General features: G+C 38.2%; 1 long non-coding RNA gene across 1 annotated transcript in view; it reads right to left on the minus strand.

Moving 5' to 3' along the window:
- The window catches only part of LOC134809804 (uncharacterized), a 76,986-nt gene extending 61,347 nt beyond the window's left edge, over nt 1–15,639 (minus strand). Inside the window, exon 1 of the long non-coding RNA XR_010156331.1 lies at nt 15,524–15,639. This is a non-coding gene — a long non-coding RNA (uncharacterized LOC134809804). The remainder of the gene's footprint in view (nt 1–15,523) is intronic.
- Between the last annotated feature and the right edge of the window lie 6,966 nt (nt 15,640–22,605).

The following is a 22,605-nucleotide window of genomic DNA, read 5'->3' on the forward strand; positions in this document are numbered from 1 at the left end:
CTTCATTTCCTCATATTGCCAACCACCTCTCCAACCCCCAGTTCAGGACATCCCCATCTATTGCCTGGACTATACTTGTCATTCAGTCTCTCTACTTTTATTATTTTCCCTCCTTATCCTTCCACCTACATTTAATTGATACAGGATATCTTGAAATATTTGACTGAAAAGTTTTCATTCTGTTTTATATTGGTAAATTGATAAAATAGTTATATTCAAAAACTGCTTTTATAATTCCTCAAAACCACAATGAGATCTCACTTTATACCTACCAAGGTGGCTATAATTTTAAAGTTTTTTAAATTAAAAAAAAAAAAACAGGCCAGGCATGGTGGCTCACACTTGTAAACCTGGCACTTTGGAAGGCTGAGGCAGGTGGATCACTTGAGCCCAGGAGTTTGAGACCATCCTGGACAACATGGTAAAATCCTGTCTCTACAAAAAATAGAAAAATTAGCTTGGTGTGGTGGTGCATGCCTGTAGTCCTAGCTACTCAGGAGGCTGAGGTGGGAGGATCACTTGAGCCTGGGAGGTTGAGGCTGCAGTGAGCCATGACTGTGAAGAAAAAGAAGGGAAAGGGAAAGGGAAATAAAAAAAGAAAAAGGGAAAGAAAAAAAGAGAAGAGAAAGAGAAGGAAAAAAAGAAGAAAAAGAAAAAAGTGTTGGTAAGGATTTGAAGACTGAAACCCCTGTGCATTGCTTGTGAGAAAGTAAAATGGCACAGCTAGTGTGTAAAACCGTTTCACAGCTCCTCAAAAAAGGTAACTATAGAATTATGTGGGCTAGCAGTTTTACTCTTAGGTACATACCCAAAGGAATGAAAATGGACTCAACCAGATACTTGTATGCCAATGTTTGTTTGCAGCATTACTTACAATAGCCAAAAGATGGAAATAGTTCTAGTACCCATCAATAGATACATAGATAAAGAAAATCCAGTGTATCTAGGTATACAATGGAATATCACTCAGTCATAAAAAAGAATGAAAGTTCTGATACCTGCTACAACATGGATGAACCTCAAAAACATTATGCTATATGAAAGTAGCCAGGCACAAAAGGACAAATCCTATACAATTCCACTTATATGAAATAACAAAAACAGGCAAGATCATAGAGACAGAAAACAGATTAGAGATTTCCAGGGGCTGGGGTGAGAGGGAAGTAAAGAGTTATTGCTTAGTGGGTACAGAGTTTCTGTTTGGGTGATAAAAGAATATTGGAAGTAGATAGTGGAGATGGTTATACAACATAGTGAATGTAATTAATACTGCTGAAATATAAACTTTAAAATGGTTAAAATGCCCAATTTTGTGCTATATTTTACCACAATAAATAAAATTCTTTCCAGAAATAATGTTCATGCACATGAAAGCAAAAAAAATCCTTATTTATATGGATTATCTGAAATTTAAAATTATATTAGAATAATTGTTCTTGGTACATATTTATTTGTGATATTTACTTTCTTTGCTGTAAATTACACTATGTGAATGTTATTTTCCCCAAAAAATTAAAATTTTCATTAAATTATCTGAATTTTTTTATAGCTGAATTTTATGGTTAAAAAATTTGAAGTTGTTACACCTTTAATGGACTCTTCCCTGAAGTCCTCATTATGTTTCATTGAGAGAGCACTCTTATTTATTATTTATTTATTTAGAGACAGAATCTCGCTCTGTCACCCAGATGGGAGTGCAGTGGCACGATCTCGGCTCACTGCAACCTCCGCCTCCCTGGTTCAAGCGATTCTCTTGCCTCAGCCTCCCAAGTAGCTGGGACTACAGGTCTGCGCCTCCATGCCCAGATAACTTTTGTATTTTTAGTAGAAATGGGGTTTCACCATGTTGGCCAGGCTGGTCTCAAACCCCTGACCTTGCAATCTGCCCACCTCGGCCTCCCAGTGCTGAGATTACAGGCGTGAACCACCATGCCCAGCAGAGAAAGCACTCTACACAGTATCTGGTAAGCCCATATCAAAATTGAATGTTGCATATTGAAATTATAGGTATTTCAGGTCAAAATTTTCACAGATACTATCTTTCTGCCATTCTTTAGAGTGCTTTTCTGCAATACATAATTTTACAAAACAAATTTGTTCAAAAAGTTGCCTCTATTTATGACCCTTCTGAATGCTACATCAAATTTAGATGCTAAATATCATAAATCTTTTCACGTCCTTCCGTCTTAGCAGTCTTAGCATAGAATACTGATTCATCCAGGTAAAAGCAGGAGCTCCATTAAAAGGTTATTCCCACAAATGGAAATATTGCAAGGCAAAATTTAGAACTTCAGAATTAGGTATTACATATCACTTAAGGCCTCATTAGGTATTTCCATTCTTCTCTTACATTGCAGAGATAAATTTGAATGTCTTCCTACTTCTAAGCTTTCCTTTGTCACCCCCAGTAAATATAATTTGCTAAATAATTTTTTTGGGTTTCCATTTATTAAAAACTTGCATTAAAAATTCTCAACTTATTTTAAACAAAACAGTCCAAGGAATTGTCCACAAAATTTTAAAACCACTGTAGGCCACTTAGGCTGATTTTCAGAGAGTCCTCCAAAGGCTTGGACATGTCTAAAATTCAACATAGTGTTGGAAGTTCTGGCCAGGGCAATAAGGCAGGAGAAGGAAATAAAGGGCATTCAATTAGGAAAAGAGGAAGTCAAATTGTCCCTGTTTGCAGATGACATGATTGTATATCTAGAAAACCCCATTGTCTCAGCCCAAAATCTCCTTAAGCTGATAAGCAAATTCAGCAAAGTCTCAGGATACAAAATCAATGTGCAAAAATCACAAGCATTCTTATACACCAATAACAGACAAACAAAGAGTCAAATCATGAGTGAACTCCCATTCACAATTACTTCAAAGAGAATAAAATACCTAGGAATCCAACTTACAAGGGATGTGAAGGACCTCTTCAAGGAGAACTACAAACCACTGCTCAATGAAATAAAAGATGATACAAACAAATGGAAGAACATTCCATGCTCATGGGTAGGAAGAATCAATATCATGAAAATGGCCATACTGCCCAAGGTAATTTATAGATTCAATGCCATCCCCATCAAGCTACCAATGACTTTCTTTACAGAATTGGAAAAAACTGCTTTAAAGTTCATATGGAACCAAAAAAGAGCCCACATCACCAAGTCAATCCTAAGCCAAAAGAGCAAAGCTGGAGGCATCACGCTACCTGACTTCAAACTATACCACAAGGCTACAGTAACCAAAACAGCATGGTACTGGTACCACAACAGAGATATAGATCAATGGAACAGAACAGAGCCCTCAGAAATAACGCCTCTTATCTACAACTATCTGATCTTTGACAAACCTGAGAAAAACAAGCAATGGGGAAAGGATTCCCTATTTAATAAATGGTGCTGGGAAAATTGGCTAGCCATATGTAGAAAGCTGAAACTGGATCCCTTCCGTACACCTTATACAAAAATTAATTCAAGATGGATTAAAGACTTAAATGTTAGACCTAAAACCATAAAAACCCTAGAAGAAAACCTAGGCAATACCATTCAGGACATAGGCACGGGCAAGGACTTCATGTCTAAAACACCAAAAGCAATGGCAACAAAAGCCAAAATTGACAAATGGAATCTAATTAAACTAAAGAGTTTCTGCACAGCAAAAGAAACTACCATCAGAGTGAACAGGCAACCTACAAAATGGAAGAAAATTTTTGCAACCTACTCATCTGACAAAGGGCTAATATCCAGAATCTACAATGAACTCAAACAAATTTACAAGAAAAAAACAAACAACCCCATCAAAAAGTGGGCAAAGGATATGAACAGACACTTCTCAAAACAAGACATTTATGCAGCCAACAGACACATGAAAAAATGCTCATCATCACTGGCCATCAGAGAAATGCAAATCAAAACCACAATGAGATACCATCTCACACCAGTTAGAATGGCAATCATGAAAAAGTCAGGAAACAACAGGTGCTGGAGAGGATGTGGAGAAATAGGAACACTTTTACACTGTTGGTGGGACTGTAAACTAGTTCAACCATTGTGGAAGTCAGTGTGGCGATTCCTCAGGGATCTAGAACTAGAAATACCGTTTGACCCAGCCATCCCATTACTGGGTATATACCCAAAGGACTATAAATCATGCTGCTATAAAGACACATGCACACATATGTTTATTGTGGCACTATTCACAATAGCAAAGACTTGGAACCAACCCAAATGTCCAACAATGATAGACTGGATTAAGAAAATGTGGCACATATACACCATGGAATACTATATGCAGCCATAAAAAATGATGAGTTCATATCCTTTGTAGGGACATGGATGAAATTGGAAATCATCATTCTCAGTAAACTATCACAAGGACAAAAAACCAAACATCAAATGTTCTCACTCATAGATGGGAATTGAACAATGAGAACACATGGACACAGGAAGGGGAACATCACACTCTGGGGACTGTTGTGGGGTGGGGGTCTGGGGGAGGGATAGCATTAGGAGATATACCTAATGTAAATGATGAGTTAATGGGTGCAGCACACCAGCATGGCACATGTATACATGTGTAACTAACCTGCACATTGTGCACATGTACCCTAAAACTTAAAGTATAATAATAATTTTTAAAAAAAGAAAAAAAAAGGAAATTCTACAAAAACCAAAATAGACAAATGGGATCTGGGATCTAGTTAAACTAAAGAGCTTCTGCACAGGAAAAGAAACTACCATCAGAGTGAACAGGCAACCTACAGAATGGGAGAAAATTTTCGCAATCTACCCATCTGACAAAGGGCTAATATCCAGAATCTACGAAGAACTTAAATAAATTCACAAGAAAAAAATCAAACAACCCCATCAAAAACTGGGTGAAGGATATGAACAGACACTTCTCAAAAGAAGACATTTATACAGCCAACAGACACATGAAAAAATGCTCATCATCACTGGTCATCAGAGAAATGCAAATCAAAACCACAATGAGATACCATCTCACACCAGTTAGAATGGTGATCATTAAAAAGCCAGGAAACAACAGGTGCTGGAGAGGATGTGGAGAAATAGGAACACTTAACACTGTTGGTGGGAGTGTAAACTAGTTCAACCATTGTGGAAGACAGTGTGGCGATTCCTCAGGGATCTAGAACTAGAAATACCATGTGACCCAGCCATCCCATTACTGGGTATATACCCAAAGGATTATAAATCATGCTGCTATAAAGACACATGCACACGTATGTTTATTGTGGCACTATTCACAATAGCAAAGACTTGGAACCAATCCAAATGTCCATCAATGATAGATGGATTAAGAAAATGTGGCACATATACACCATGGAATACAGCCATAAAAAAGGATGAGTTCGTGTCCTTTGTAGGGACATAGATGAAGCTGGAAACCATCATTCTCAGCAAACTATTGCAAGGACAGAAAACCCAACACCACATGTTCTCACTCATAGATGGGAATTGAACAATGGGAACACTTGGACATAGGGTGGGGAACATCACACACCGGGGCCTGTTGTGGGGTGGGGGGAGGGGGGAGGGATAGTGTTAGGAGATATACCTAATGTAAATGAGGAGTTAATGGGTGCAGCACACCAACATGGCACATGTATACATATGTAACAACCGTGCATGTTGTGCACATGTACCCTGGAACTTAAAGTATAATAATAAAAAATAAAATAAAATAAAATAAAGTAAAAATAAATAAAATCCAATTGTTGATGAGAAGAGAAAAAAATAATTGTGCCATGAAAAAGTAGTTTTGTGTATTTAACATTATCAGCATCGTGAACTCGTATAGACTGTTTACATACTGATTTTTATATATTCAGAGTTCTAGCTACTCTGAATATATTAAAAATGTATTTAATTGGTAGAATAGCAGCTTGTTCAGTTGCATTTATAAAGTATGTATGCACCACAAGAAAATCCAAGTACATATATTTCAGCTCCATAGTTTCTTAAATTTACTATAAAAATAATGGTTTATACCATGCCTGTTGTCCTTCACCAAATTTGTATTTCTCTTATCACAAAATAATTCCTTGTACAAAGTTGAAATTTTAAACTAAATTTGCAATAGCAATCACAATAATGCCAACCAAATGAACTTCCAAAAAAAGTTTACTTTGGTTCCATGAATTATATATTTTTTAAAAAGGGAACATTATTGGAATTGGTTTCTACTATTTAAAGCATCTGATAATACCAGCATAAACTGGTATCATTTGACTCAGAATTTTTCTTCTATTAATGGAGCCAATATATTAAGAATTTTCACTTCACTTGGTAAGTTCACTAGAAAACTTGGAAATGAAGATGAGCAGAGTAGTTATTTGCTGTAATACAAAGTCATGTTTCATAGAGTAATAAGGAAATGCACTTTCTGCAACTGTACAAATTAAATTGTTACAGTTTTCTTATAAATATTAAATTTTGTAATAGATTTTTCAGCAGACTTTTCATTTGGTTAGTGATATCATTTTATGCAAGTTATCCAATCACCATGTACTTTCTCAAGAAACAATTCACTGCTTAATTCTTCATTGAACATAGGTTTTTGACTATTTAAACTCATGGCTGCTGAAAGCATTTTTTGCTAAATAAAAGAGCACCATCAAACAATGAAACTAAGTAAATAATTGTAGACTTATACCCTCTAATAAATGGCAAACCCACTGTAGTAAATATTGAGATTTCTCTTTTTATGCTTTACAGAAAGACCACCCAACTTCTACTTCCTGCTCATTATTTCATGTACATTTAACCTTTACTGACCATGATGGTTTCCTGTGTCTCATAGACTGGCATAACTGGCTGGCACATCAGATAGAGAAGTTTCAAATACTTCTCCCACCACTGCCCAAAACTTAAAGGGCTCAGACATAGTTACCTACTGGGCTAGTTTATGGTAAGCACCCTGCATATTGTCCTTGAAAGGGAGATGCCTTTTAGAGTTAACCATATGATCAGGTGATAATTCTGTTCACTGACAAACATCTCAAGTGCTACAAAAAGAGATCCTGGTAGAAGCCAGAAATACAGAGTTATTAATTTGTTAAAAATGAAAAATCTAAGACAAATGCTAAAAATAGATAAGACACTAGAACAGGCAACTTATTCCGTTTTGTTATCCAACTTATCTTTTCCCACTGAAGCCAGTGTGATGTTTTTGAAATGTAAATTTGATCTTGTCCTTATTAAATTCCTTCAATGGCTCCTTCTAAGCTAATGTTCAAAACCTTTGGGATAGCCTATGACGTTCTTCATGAAATGTACTTCCTCATCACTTGCCATCCCCACCTCACATAGTAGAGTTCACCTTCTCTGAATAAGGAGAAACGTAGTAGTACAGGGGGAACTAAATAAATTTCCTTAATAAGCTATCCTGCCATTATTTCCTTGCAAGATCTAAGATCTGCCTGTGGGCCTGGCTGACTCTTCCCCTTCCTTCAGGTATCAGGCCAAATGTAACTTCTTCAGGGAATACCTTCTGGACTGCAAGTCTGAGTAAGGAGTCTTTCCCATCTCTCCTTGCTGTGCTCCCCGCTCTTAACACTCACTGCTCTCTAGTGGAATTTAACCTGTGTTCTTTTCTGATCCTTCCGTTTTAACTAGTGTCCAAGAAAGCAGACATGTCTTACTTACCATTATACAACTATATAGTACACATAGTTAGCCCTTAAAATATTATTTACATACATGAATGACAATAAAAGACAGCATATAATCAGTGCCAAATTAGTAGTATACAGAGAGAATAACTGCTGTGAGTACAGAGGAGTAAGAGTACACTTTAGACCCACTAGATTTCACTAAAGATATATTTGGTCTAGATCCTAAGGAGCTCAAATAGGAAGGGTCAGTGTCAGAGTTAAGGTTAGGCTTAGAGTTCAATAGGGTAGGGCCCAGTACATACGTAACGATTAGAGCAGCTTGCCTGCAGAGTATGTGAAAGGGCCTGGAACATAATGAAAAAGATCAGTGAGGCCCCATTGTAGAAGGTCTTGGATTCCAGTCTAAGACACTTACTTTACCTTGTAGGCATGGGGAAGTCACTAAAAATGTGTGGGTCAGCATTTTACAATACAGCTAACTAGATTTAGTTTGATAAAGAACAAACTGGAAATCCTGAAGCTCTACATTTCTAACAAATACTTCCTCAATTTAGACTCACAGCTGGGTCTGCCTTCCATAATCACAATGACACCCCCAGAATAAAAACTAGACAATGAATTTCTATAGATGCCCAGAAATTCCTAGGAGGCTGAAGAGTATCATCTTAGTCTTAAAAAAATGCACACAGTGTTAACAGCTCAGTAATTGGGAAGGGTCTTCAAATCATTCCAGTAATGGAGTTAGATATACCTCATGTTGGCAGTGGCATTCAAGCTAATTTCTCAAATATGAATTTGAAAACTCATTATATAGATGTACACAAGATGTTCTAATCTTTTTGCCCCTTATTCTGAAGGCTGTCAGAAACTGCTTACCAGTTGAATGGGATCCAGTGTAGAAATGTAGTGTGTGTAGACTGACACATACACACAGCACCAATGTGATTCAGACGTGAATTGACTTGGCACAAAGCTGTTGCCAGCCATGTTATTAAATGCACCGCTCTAGTAATGACTGTCCCACTTCCTGAGGCTTCATCCCACCTCCCACTAACCTTGCTGTCTTTCATTTTGAATTGAAGTACCCATTAAGGAATCCAGAAGGGCTCTTTCTCCATTAACACTAGCAACATTTTATCATATATTATCTGGTTGGTTGGCCATATGTATCTACCTTCCTACCCATAACACAAACACACATGTGGCAAATATGTCCTTACTAAGTACCAATGCAGATGACAATTTGAGAGGAGTTCACTTAGTCAATTCAAATTGCAAAGGGGATAAAAATGGTAAATTTCACAGTTCAGCAGTAAAACAATAGTACCCTGTTATTTAACCAACATGGACAACAATCCTGTCTTTAAAATATGCATCTGACCAGTTTCTCTTACACTTAAAGACTTTCACCTTCCAGAGACACAACCAATAATTTTGCTCATCCAGAGCCAATAATTTTGTCTTCCACACTCTAGGTTGACAATTTGTTCTTGAAATGAAGTTGTCAGTATTATGCTCATCAGTCATCACCAAAACTTGTCACAGCTAGGATGGTGTAGCTTAAATGTTTTTCATACTTTTAAGATAACAGCCTTTCTCCTAAACAAATTTTTGCTCTATTGCAATAAAAGAAAAACAAGTGCAGGAAAGTTTGCTTCTGAAAATGAATATGAATAATTCCTCAAAGCTGGCTTGCACATACCACCTTGTTTTCACCAGCTGTTTTCTATTTCCACTGTTAGGAACTGGGATTGTGGTTTATTTTAATGCAAAAGAGGTGTTGATTCCATTACAGGAGTGGTTCCCATATATTACGGCAGAATCAGCAGGAAAGCCTATTCTACTCTTTGAGTGGGATAAAAACACTCAGGACTTAGTCATTGAAGATGTCTCTTTTGCTGTGAGGATTCAAAATGTAAAAGATGAGCTACAGTTGGAAAAATTTAGTAGAAATACATCATGTACTATTACCTTTAGACTATCAAATTCCCAAAATAACAGACCTATCAGTCCACTGTAACTAAACTGGATGTCTGAGCATACCATCTTTCACTGAGTCTCCCACCAGCTACCTCCCCAGCACAGCTGGTTGGCACTGTTGCCCATTGCTCTCCTCTTGCAATGACTAAGGGAGACAATTAGGAGAATATAAGGTAAAACAAAAGCTTTTGTTGATATAAGATGATTTTTAAAAAATTATACAACTCATGCTACTTCTACCTCATCCTCTACACATAGGGGCTCTACATGTGAAAGCAGAAAATTATTAGCAGAGCAAATAATAAGCAGTAGTTAAGACATCAGAAACCACCCAGACAGCTCTGATCACTTTTGTTCTTTTTGGCAAATGGATTAAATTCCAACAGCCATAATGCCTATCTCCTATGTCCTCTTTAAGAAATCTATTTGATGCAAAGTACTCCATTAACCATTTTCAATTGTAGCATGCACAAGAGAGCTGGATGGTCTTCGAATACAGCCTCTGTAGGCAGGCTGCTTACAATACTCCTCCTTCCTTACATTCCTCCATCCTTTCTGGCTCTCTCTTTCATTTACTTCTTCTTGCTCTCCCCTTCCTAGGAGGGAGTTTTGTTTTCAATTAATGAAGAAAAACAGAGTTTCTAGCCCCTGATTGTCCTTCTCAGAGCATCTTTGGACAACAACAGCTGCTCGGCATCTGTGGGAAATTGTTTTCTTCAAGAGATTGGGGAGCATTGATTCAATTCAGTAGACAAGAGAAGTCAAAATTACCATTAGCTACATTAGTGCACTTACTGCTCCAGACTGTGAAAGGAATTGTGAGGCTCCTCACTCAGAGGCCACATGAAGGCAATGAAGGAAACCACAATTACCTCCCTGAAGATCTCTCACCAGGACTGTAATTGGGCATGCCACAGTACTCAGCGTTAGCTGCAGTGAACAGCCAGCCTGTCATTGCATGCACAGGAACCATCCTGGAACTAAAAGTCTTGATGACTTCTGAATCCATTTCTCATAATGTAATCAATAAAATGCTTCATCATGACCCATCAAATCCTGCAGACATTACTAAGAGGCACAAATGATGCCTTGCATTAGACTCTAACATCTCCACAAAGGAGAAAATGGAATTCTCTGATTTCACCACTTACTAAACCTATAGACAAGGGGAAAAAACCTACCCCCACTCCCAAGTTGGCACAACCTCCTACTACAGACCTATTTTATTTCATTTCATCTCCTTCTCAAACTAGCTTTTATTTGGGAGGCGCGTCATGTCAAATACATACTTCTTTAAAAATCTATGATTTACTGGTACCAAAATAGAGATATGGACCAATGGAACAGAACAGAGGCCTCAGAAATAATGCCACTTATCTACAACTATCTGATCTTTGACAAACCTGACAAAAACAAGAAATAGGGAAAGGATTCCCTATTTACTAAATGGTGCTGGGCAAGACAGGGATGCCCTCTCTCACCACTCCTATTCAACATAGTGTTGGAAGTTCTGGCCAGGGCAATAAGGCAGGAGAAGGAAATAAAGGGCATTCAATTAGGAAAAGAGGAAGTCAAATTGTTCCTGTTTGCAGATGACATGATTGTATATCTAGAAAACCCCATCATCTCAGCCCAAAATCTCCTTAAGCTGATAAGCAACTTCAGCAAAGTCTCAGGATACAAAATCAATGTGCAAAAATCACAAGCATTCTTATGTACCAATAACAGACAAACAGAGCTAAATCATGAGTGAACTCCCATTCACAATTGCTTCAAAGAGAATAAAATATCTAGGAATCCAACTTACAAGGGATGTGAAGAACCTCTTCAAGGAGAACTACAAACCACTGCTCAATGAAGAGAAAGAGGATACAAACAAATGGAAGAACATTCCATGCTCATAGGTAGGAAAAATCAATATCATGAAAATGGCCATACTGCCCAAGGTAATTTATAGATTCAATGCCATCCCCATCAAGCTACCAATGACTTTCTTTACAGAATTGGAAAAAACTACTTTAAAGTCCATATGGAATCAAAAAAGAGCCCGCATTGCCAAGTCAATCCTAAGCCAAAAGAACAAAGCTGGAGGCATCACGCTATCTGACTTCAAACTACACTACAAGGCTACAGTAACCAAAACAGCATGGTACTGGTACCAAAACGGAGATATAGATCAATGGAACAGAACAGAGTGCTCAGAAATAATGCCACATATCTACAACTATCTGATCTTTGACAAACCTGACAAAAACAAGCAATGGGGAAAGGATTCCTTATTTAATAAATGGTGCTGGGAAAACTGGCTAGCCATATGGAGAAAGCTGAAACTGGATCCCTTCCTTACACCTCATAAAAAAATTCAAGATGGATTAAAGACTTAAATGTTAGACCTAAAACCATAAAAACCCTAGAAGAAAACCTAGGCAATACCATTCAGGACATAGGCATGGGCAAGGACTTCATGTCTAAAACACCAAAAGCAGTGGCAACAAAAGCCAAAATTGACAAATGGGATCTAATTAAACTAAAGAACTTCTGCACAGCAAAAGAAACTACCATCAGAGTGAACAGGCAACCTACAGAATGGGAGAAAATTTTTGCAACCTACACATCTGACAAAGGGCTAATATCCAGAATCTACAATGAACTCAAACAAATTTACAAGAGAAAAACAAACAACCCCATCAAAAAGTGGGCAAAGGATATGAACAGACACTTCTCAAAACAAGACATTTATGCAGCCAACAGACACATGAAAAAATGCTCACCATCACTGGCCATCAGAGAAATGCAAATCAAAACCACAATGAGATACCATCTCACACCAGTTAGAATGGCGGTCATTAAAAAGTCAGGAAACAACAGGTGCTGGAGAGAATTTGGAGAAATAGGAACACTTTCACACTGTTGATGGGACTGTAAACTAGTTCAACCATTGTGGAAGTCAGTGTGGCGATTCCTCAGGGATCTAGAACTAGAAATACCATTTGACCCAGCAATCCCATTACTGGGTATATACCCAAAGGATTATAAATCATGCAGCTATAAAGACACATGCACATGTATGTTTATTGCGGCACTATTCACAATAGCAAAGACTTGGAACCAACCCTAATGGCCAACAACGATAGACTGGATTAAGAAAATGTGGCACATATACACCATGGAATACTATGCAGCCATAAAAAATGATGAGTTCATGTCCTTCGTAGGGACACGGATGAAGCTGGAAACCATCATTCTCAGCAAACTATCACAAGGACAAAAAACCAAACACCGCATGTTCTCACTCATAGATAGGAATTGAACAATGAGAACACATGGACACAGGAAGGGGAACATCACACACTGGGGCCTGTTGTGGGGTGGGGGTCTGGGGGAGGGATAGCATTAGGAGATATACCTAATGTTAAATGACAAGTTAATGGGTGCAGCACACCAACATGGCACATTTATATACATGTAACAAACCTGCACGTTGTGTACAAGTACCCTAAAACTTAAAGTATAATAAAAAAAAATCCATTCTGATTTTCTTTTAAATTGTTGCCACATTAAAGAATCAGCAACATTAAGTATATTATGCAGCACTGTGGCTCTTTATAGCTTAAGGAGAGAAAGTCCCACATTTCCAGTGCTTTCAATTTTTCACCTTCCCTTGTGAGATCCCATATTCTAAATTTCTTAAGTGCTCACTAAAGAGAGCCTGAATCTGAATCCCAGACCAAAAGACTGCTTAGAAATGCTTAATGAATTAGAAAGCATCATGAGTTTTTTTATCCAAAACTACAAGCTTGAAAAAGATAACTTAGATCACAGATCCAATCACATGGAGTTTCCTTAGAAACAGCAAACCATATTCCCTTGGAGAAAAGGGCTTAAAACCAGCAAAGGGTTGGTTATAACTCCTCCTCTGTAGTCACGACTGAGTTGACCAACAGTGGCAACTTTATAAAAGGAAATGAAGATGTAAACTGAGCACAGTGAGCCAGATTCTCCCTCAAGAATTTGAGCTGTAAGGCAGACTAAATAAAAAATATGATGACGGGTACAAGAATTGGAAGCAGCAGCATGTGGAATTGGGTCATGCAGCCATAATGGGCATGTGCTGATGAAACCATTTAGGTTTAGTAGGAGATATTGATAAACACTGATGAACATGCAGATTGGACAAAAGTCCCAGCCTGCCTGCCACTGGCATCCAAGAACACTGTCCCAAGGGCCTAGGAGTTGACATGCCCTGCCTGTGGCTTCTGGCTCACATGTGGACCATCAGAGGACCTAACAACAGGGCCAGAACACCTGCCACCTGCACTCAAGATTCCCCATCCACCACGGTCTGAACAGGCACACTATCTGGGGGCCTGAGAATAGGATTCCACTGCCTGGTGCCACCATCACCACCCACACAACCTACCAACTTCGGGACTGGCCTTGCTGGCCTGCTACTGCCACTGCTGCAAACCACACAAGCCACCTACCATATGACCCAGAAATCCCACTACTGGGGATTTATCCAAAGGAAAGGAAAGAAAAATCAGTATCTCAAAGGGATACCTGCACTCCCATGTTTTTTGCAGCACTATTCACAATAGCAACAATATGGAATCAACCTAAGTGTCCATCAATGTATGTACGAATAAAGAAAATGTTATATACACACACACACACACACACACACACATATACAATGGAATATTATTTAGCCATAATAAAAAATGAAATCCTGTCGTTTGCAGCACCATGGATGGAACTGGTGGTCATTATGTTGTGTGAAATAGCCAGGCATAGAATAACAAATATTGCATGTATTCACTCATATGTGGGAACCAAAAGTTGATCTTATGGAAGTTGAGAGTAGGATGATAGTTACCAGAGGCTGGAAGGGTGTGTGGTTGGGAGGAAGGGATGAAGAGAAGTAGGTTAATGGGTACAAACATACTGTTAAGATAGAAAAGTAAGCTCTAGTGTTCGACAGCACAGTAGGGTGACTATAGTTAACAATATATTGTGTATTTCAAAATATCTAGAAGATTTGAAATGTTACCAACATAAAAGTGTTCAATATAATAAATAACCTCACTTGAGGTTTTCTATGCATGTATCAAAATATCACATGTGCCCTCTAAACATGTACAAATATTATGTAGCAGTTGAAAAAAAAAACACGTAGACTTAAAGGACAGAGGAAGCATCTTAACTTTTTGAATTTCCAGTTCTAGTTTCTGCATGACCTTGCTCTACTTTGTTTTCTATTCCTAAATGTATGCATTCTACTTTAAGTGGGCTTTTATTCCCTACAAGCAATAAATCTTTTTTTAAAAAATTGGATTATAACTGGCCCAAGTTACCAATTCATATAAGGACAACTTGTATACTAATTGAGAATGAAACTACTACAAAACTAGAGGTAGAAATATCCTTCACATAATTGGTGTTCCCCATTTTTAATGCACTAGGGAGTAAACAAAAGTCTAACCACATTTCCAATTTCTCCCTGTCACCACTTCCAAGCGTTCCAGTGTTGTGAAACTTCTGGACCATATAAATCATATACTATACATGTCTCTAAAGTGCCTGGATTAACAGTCATATTTAACTTTATTAGTTGAAGCTCTGGCACCTACTCCCGTGATTCCAACAAATCTTTTGAGAAAAAGTGAAGTCTTTTTTTTTTTTTAAATCATTCCATTCATTTTTTTCAACCCTTAGAAATCCTGCATGGTGGCTCATGCCTATAGTCCCAGCACTTTGGGAGGCCAAGGCAGGCCGTTCGCTTGAGCCCAGGAGTTTGAGGCCAAGGCAGGCAGATTGCTTGAGCCCAGGAGTTCAAGACCGGCCTGGGCAACATGGTGAAACCTCATCTTTACTAAAAATACAAAAAAATTAGCCAGGCAAGGTGGCATGTACCTGTAGTTCCAGCTACTTGTGAGGCTGAGGGAGAAGATCACCTGAGCTCAGGAAGCCGAGGCTGCAGTGAGCCATGATCACCACTGCACTACAGTCTGGGTGGCAGGAGTGAGACCCTGTCTCAAAAAGAAAGAAAACAAGTAAAAGAAATCTCACAAAGATGCTCAATCTCTCAAAAATTACCAACTTCTACTTTCATGGCCCATATTGAGAAGACTGACATAAGAAATTTTGGGTACAATCAAGATGGAACATTATCAAGCTTGGGGAAGCACTGATTTCATGTTTCTTCTTTTCCCACCTGCTAACACACATACCTATGTTCACTGTCTTTGCATCACGCCTCATTTGGCTGGTGAACCATTCCTACTCAAATGAACCCACCACTGTCTTGTTACTTGTCATGTCCTCTTTCAGTTTTTCTTAGTAGGAGGCCCTGCTTGTTTTATTCCTTCTCTGTAAACATCTTGCGTTTTCCCCCTTGGTGTTTCTCCAGCCCACTTTTGTATCCTTATTTGTATCCTTAATGTGATCGACATCTTCCATATTCCATGATGTCCAGGAAAATGAACTAGACTGAGACTGAAGGCACATGTATCAATCCCAGCTCTGCCACCAGTTGTATGATCTTATCCCTTACTTTTCTCATCGGTACAATGATGAAGGGTTGAAACAGATGATCTCCAAAAGCCTTCCTTCTTAATTTCTGTAACTTTATAACATTTCTTCCAAAAGGAAAAAGCTTTTTAAAATGTTTCTCCCATGACTATGTCTTATCTTTGTATCTCCAGTACTTCATACTGAATATTCGGAGGATGCCTAATAAACATCTGTTAAATGAGCCTATCACCCCTGGCACTGATTTGTGGCATGAGCTTCGGTAATGTTACATTTCATTATCACCAGTGCAACAAAATGGAAAAATGTACATTCTCCATAATTCCAGGTGGCAGAGGTGAGCAGAATAACCTGAAAAGACTATCCTCCGTAAAATAAGTCAAACTGATGAACTCTACCATATTTTCAACGGGTCTGCAGATCATGGAAGGGTTTTGTGTCAGAGGCATGGGCATTTAGAAGGTGGCAGAGTCTAAAGGTGCAGGCAAATGTTAGAAGACTGTGATGTCATCTCTTCCTACAACCCTTCACATTTTCAGTAACATTACCAAATTCACAAAATCATTGACTGGACTTTCATGGAAAATGACATAGTGAACGTCTTCACGTTGGCTGGTGTAGGCTGGATTGTAATGGTATCAACATGCTAAGATTGACGATGATTAGAGGTGACCATAAGAAAATGGAATTGGGAAGTCATAGAAGTTATGTGGTGAATTCACATACACAAAAAGTGGCATATTCAGCACTATTCACAATAACAAAGATAGGGGATCAACCCAAGTGTCCATCAATGGATGAATGAAGGAAATGTATTATATATACACACAATGCAACACTACTCAGACATAAAAAACGAATGAGTTGTCATTTGCAGCAACATGGATGGAACTGGGGGTTATTAAGTGTAATAAGCCAGGCACAGAAAGACAGATTTCTCATTTTCTTACTCATATGGGAGCTTACAAACTTGATCCCATGGATGTAGAAAGTAGGGTAATAGATATCAGGGTCTAGGGAGGATATATGGGTGGGAGGGGTGATGAAGAGAGTTTGGTCAATGAGTACAACATACAATGAGATAGAAGGTGCAAGTTCTGACATTCCATCGCAGAGCAGGGTGACTAAAGTTAGCAACAACATACTGTATATTTCAGTCTCTAGAAGAGAGAACTTGAAATGTTTACAACACAAATAAGTGATAGATATCCCAAATACCCTGACGTAATCATTGCGCATTCTATACATGCCACAAGAAAACCTAGCATATTGAGAATTTGAGCCCAAGTCACCTAAACCTTCAAGAAACTGAAATCCCAAGTGACATCTAGGTTACATGTCTCATTCCTTGCCAACAACTAGGGCCACAAATGCATAACTGGACTATTATAAATGTGATAAAATATAAGAAATTAATATATCAAAGTTACATGGAAATGGTAGGATGCTATAATTAGGCCAACACCAATTATAATGGAAATACTTCCTTTGAATAAGGCAGGATGTTTAGTGATACAGCTCATAAAAAAACAAGCCTTTGGGCTGGGCACAGTGGCTCGCGTCTGCAATCCCAGAACTTTAGAAGGCCAAGGTGGGTGGATTACCTGAGGTCAGGAGTTCAAGACCAGCCAGACCAACATGGTGAAACCCCATCTCTAATAAATACAAAAAATTAGCCAGGCGTGGTGGGGCATGCCTGTAATCCCAGCTACTTGGGAGGCTGAGGCAGGAGAATAGCTTGAACCTGGGAGGCAGAGGTTGCAGTGAGCTGAGATTGCACTCCAGCCTGGGCAACAAGAGTGAAACTCCATTTCAAGCAAACAAACAAAAAACAAACAAAACCCACAAGCCTTCTCTGTGTACTAACTAAAAAAAAAAATTTGCCTTAACAGGATGTGCAAGACTGCATTTGCTTGTATACCTACTCCAAAGTACTAACTACGATTAAAAAAGAAATTATCTCTGGATCTCTGCCTTTTAAAAATTTACCACACCAATAACATCTGAAATCAAAGCTGTTGATCAAAGGAAAAAACCACTAAAATAAGTTGGCATTGTATTGGATAGCAGAGAGATTGAAGCAAAAGATATTCCACCAACCTAATGACTGGGAAACTCTTTTATTAAATGTGAACTTCAGCAGGCTGAAATCTAACATGTCATGCGGTATTAGCCCTGTCTCCTAAGACCCTTTCTATTCTTTCCTCAGGAGCCACTTACCATAACATCTAAGATTATTTATCTCAGGATGCACTTGACTTACCAATCAAATCATTGAGTGGGAACTATCATGTCCCTACAATCATAACAGTAGCTGAAATGTGACAAACCAGAAAGGTAAAGAAAAATGGAGTTATACTGTGGTTAGCTTCAAGAGGCACTTCCTTTTTTCCCGAAAATGAAAACTTTATTTTTTTTTTTGCTTGACCATAAAAGACACATATGTTTACTGTAGAAAGTCAATATTCTGGTGTCTCTCTCTTCCTCTTATAAGGATACAAATCCTATCAGATCAGGGCCCCAAGCTTTTGACCTCATGTAACCTTAATTACCTACTTAAAGGCCTTGTCTCCAAATACAGTAAAAATCTCAGGTGCTTTTCAGCTCTTGATGCACATTTTCACGAACAATTTATGATTGTGCCCATTATCCCTTGCAAATCAAGTATTCTCTACCTCCTCCCACATCAGACCGATAGTTTTAGTTTTTTTTTAAATGTTGAGATGGAGTTTCGCTCTTGTTGCCCAGGCTGGAGTGCAATGGCACGATCTTGGCTTACTGCAACCTCCGCCTCCCAGGTTCAAGTGATTCTCCTGCCTCAGCCTCCGAGTAGCAGGGATTACAGACACCTGCCACCACACCCGGCTAATTTTTTGTATTTTTAGTCGAGACAGAGTTTCACCATGTTGGCCAGGCTGGTCTGAAACTCCTGATCCACTGCTTCGGCCTCCCAAAGTGCTGGGATTATAGGTGTGAGCCATCGTGCCCAGCCTGATAGTTTTTAAAACAATAGAATCTTGTTTTTATAAATGTTTATGTCACATTGGGGGCTAGACCAAATTTTGGATGGACATGATTCAGTTCACAACACCTTCCCATAAACATTTCAGATATTTAAATTCATGTCAATACAGACCTACATGATCATTTTAATGGTTTCCTAATATTCTCTTGTATGGATATACCATCATTTAAAAAGACACATGTATTTCTAAATTTTAATATTCTAAATAATGCTGCAATGCAAATATATTTATGCCTATGTGCATTTACGTTTGTACCCTATTCTAATAATTTCCTCGTAGCATATTCCAGGTAAAGAGTCACCTTGTCCCTTTGGGCTTAGGAAATTGGCCTAAGAAGATGTTGCTATTCTGGCTATTGCTGTTGTTGTGAGTAATAAAGTTTTTGTCTCTGGCCCAGGCATCCATGAAACTGTTATGGCCTAACCTGTTGGCTGTGCCAGGAATGTAAAAATCTCAGGTGCTTTCCAGCTCTTGACATACATTTTAAAATCCAACAATTTATTACAGTGTCCTTTATCCTTTGCAGATAAGGGATTATCTACCTCCTCCCTTATTAGGCTGATTGCTTAGGAAAAAAAATCAATAGAATCTTGTTGTATTTACAACTTTTTGTTTTTTGGCCATTCCTATAGCTTTTTTTGTAAACATCGATTTTTCTATTGTGTATTTTCTGTACAAAATTTAACATTTTTTGTATATTAGAAATATTGGCATTTTGTCTGCTAGATATTGACTTTTTTCAACCTAAGTATGTGTTTTATTTTTCTAAAGTCAAATATAAAAATATTTTGCTTTGTGAGATTTTTGTCTAGATGTCATGTCTTCTCCCCTTTAAAATGAGTGCATAGTGACATATCTTTGCAGATATTCAGGTGGACCATCAATTGACAGGAAGAGTACACCTGCACCCCCCTCTTCCTAATTGAGTTATCCAATTTGGTTGACGTAAGGTAGCTGAGCAAATGTTTCATACCTCAGTGTAGCTTTCTTTGCCTACACCTCAATATGCCAGTGGCAGGGGCTTGTGGCCCAGCAACACTATCCTGTCCACTCTGGGGCTTCCCTGTGCTACACCACAACCCTTTATACTTGGAACTTACATCCCAATTCCAAAAGGCTTATACAAACAGTTGCTGAACTTAAAATCCCACTTCTGTTTATCAAGACCTGGCTCTCCTGAACCAAATTCAGTCTGCCCATGTCTTCACCCCTTTTACTCCTCTTTTGCAGACTTCAAGCTATTATCATACTTTACTTGTCCAAAAAATTTTAGAGTCATTTCGCAAATATTCCCTCATCTCACTCCCAAGCTCAATACCAGTAGAATCTTCAATGGGATTGCATTAAATATGCCATTTAATTTGAAAAGCATTGATACCTGAATCCACAGCATATTCCCATACATTCTTGCAAGAATCTTTTCATAGCCCTCATATGTCTTTTTCATATTATCCTACATGTTTATTGGTAAGTTTCATCTGTATTTTTTATTGTTATTTATTTTTTCCTACTGTATAACCAGTTAGTATATGTAAAAACCATTGACTTTAATATCTTATAGCCAGCCATTTAACTTAATTTTATTGGCACTAATAGTTTTCCAGGTGATTATTTGCAAATAATAGATAGCTGTAGTCCATTTCTGTAGTGGCATTTAGGGTAGCCAGATGAAATAGGACCAAAAATTGTTTGCTCAGGTAAACTGATAAGTTTTTAGTATGAGTTTTTTCTATGCAATACTTTAGAGTACTATTACTAAAAAATTGTTGTTCATCTGAAACTCAAGTTTAACTAAGTGCCTTGTATTTTTATTTGGTAAATCTGGCAAGTTTGGTTGTGGTGCTAGCACTACAAGAATTGTGCCAAATAATGATGATAGCATTGCCGTACTATTTCTGTTTTACTAGAAATGACTCTACAGTGTTTCTCTGTCAAGTATGTTAATAGCTCCTAATTTTAGTTATAAGTTCAACAGGACTAGAGACCACTCACAAGTTTGTAAGCACAGTCCTAGCACCATGCCCGACATACAGTATATGTTTAAAAGATATTGACTGGATAAGTGATAAATATGCTTTACCACGTTAGCAAAGTTTAAGAAAGAAATTGTATAGCTGGCTGGGCATGGTGGCTCACGCCTGTAATCCCAGCACTTTGGGAGGCCGAGGTGGGTGGATCACGAGGTCAGGAATTTGATACCAGCCTGACCAATATGGTGAAACCCCGTCTCTACTAAAAATACAGAAATTAGCTGGGCACGGTGGTGCGCACCTGTAGTCCCAGCTACTCGGAAGGCTGGGGCAGCAGAATCGCTTGAACCTGGGAGGCAGAGGTTGCAGTGAGCTGAGATGGCACCACTCCAGTTCCATCCATGTTGCTGCAAATGACACCTCATTCATTTTTTATGGCTGAGTAGTGTTACATTGTGTGTATAACACATTTCCTTCATCCATTCATCTATTGATGGACACTTGGGTTGATCCCCTATCTTTGTTATTGTGAATAGTGCTGAATATGCCACTTTTTGTGTATGTGAATTCACCACATAACTTCTATGACTTCCCAATTCCATTTTCTTATGGTCACCTCTAATCATCGTCAATCTTAGCATGTTGATACCATTACAATCCAGCCTACACCAGCCAACGTGAAGACGTTCACTATGTCATTTTCCATGAAAGTCCAGTCAATGATTTTGTGAATTTGGTAATGTTACTGAAAATGTGAAGGGTTGTAGGAAGAGATGACATCACAGTCTTCCAACATTTGCCTGCACCTTTAGACTCTGCCACCTTCTAAATGCCCATGCCTCTGACACAAAACCTTTCCATGATCTGCAGACCCATTGAAAATGTGGTAGAGTTCTGTCAGTTTGACTTCTTTTATGGAGGACATTCTTTTCAGGTTATTCTGCTCACCTCTGCCACCTGGAATTGCACTCCAGCCTGGGCGACAGAGCAAGCCTCCATCTAAAAAAAATAAATAAATTGTATAGCTTACATTGTATTGTTTTGTGAAACTCTATAGAAATGTGTAGCTCAAGTGGCAAGTAAGATAAGAATGCATAGGCAGATATGAAATAACCGTATAAGAAGTTAATAGCAACTAAGAGTTTAGATTCAGAGCCATCCTGCCTAGGTTCACATCTTACCTCCATTTTACTGACTTGCCTGATTGTGGGCAAGTTTCCTGAGTCCTAGTTTGCACATCTGTGAAACAAGAAGAATGACAGTATCTACCTCATAGGGTTATTATAAGAATTAATTGGGAAAATTCATGGTAAATAATCAGCACAGTACCTGGCATGGAGCTTTTTCATAAGTGATATCTATTAGAAATTATATCTACTATTGAACATTCAGCAAGGACTAAGTACTGTTCTACATATTTTACTTATACTATCTCATTCAAAATAATATCACTCTTCACTTTTGTTTG

The sequence above is a fragment of the Pan troglodytes genome, chromosome 3, assembly GCF_028858775.2.
Source record: "Pan troglodytes isolate AG18354 chromosome 3, NHGRI_mPanTro3-v2.0_pri, whole genome shotgun sequence".
NCBI classification, from domain to species: domain Eukaryota; kingdom Metazoa; phylum Chordata; class Mammalia; order Primates; family Hominidae; genus Pan; species Pan troglodytes.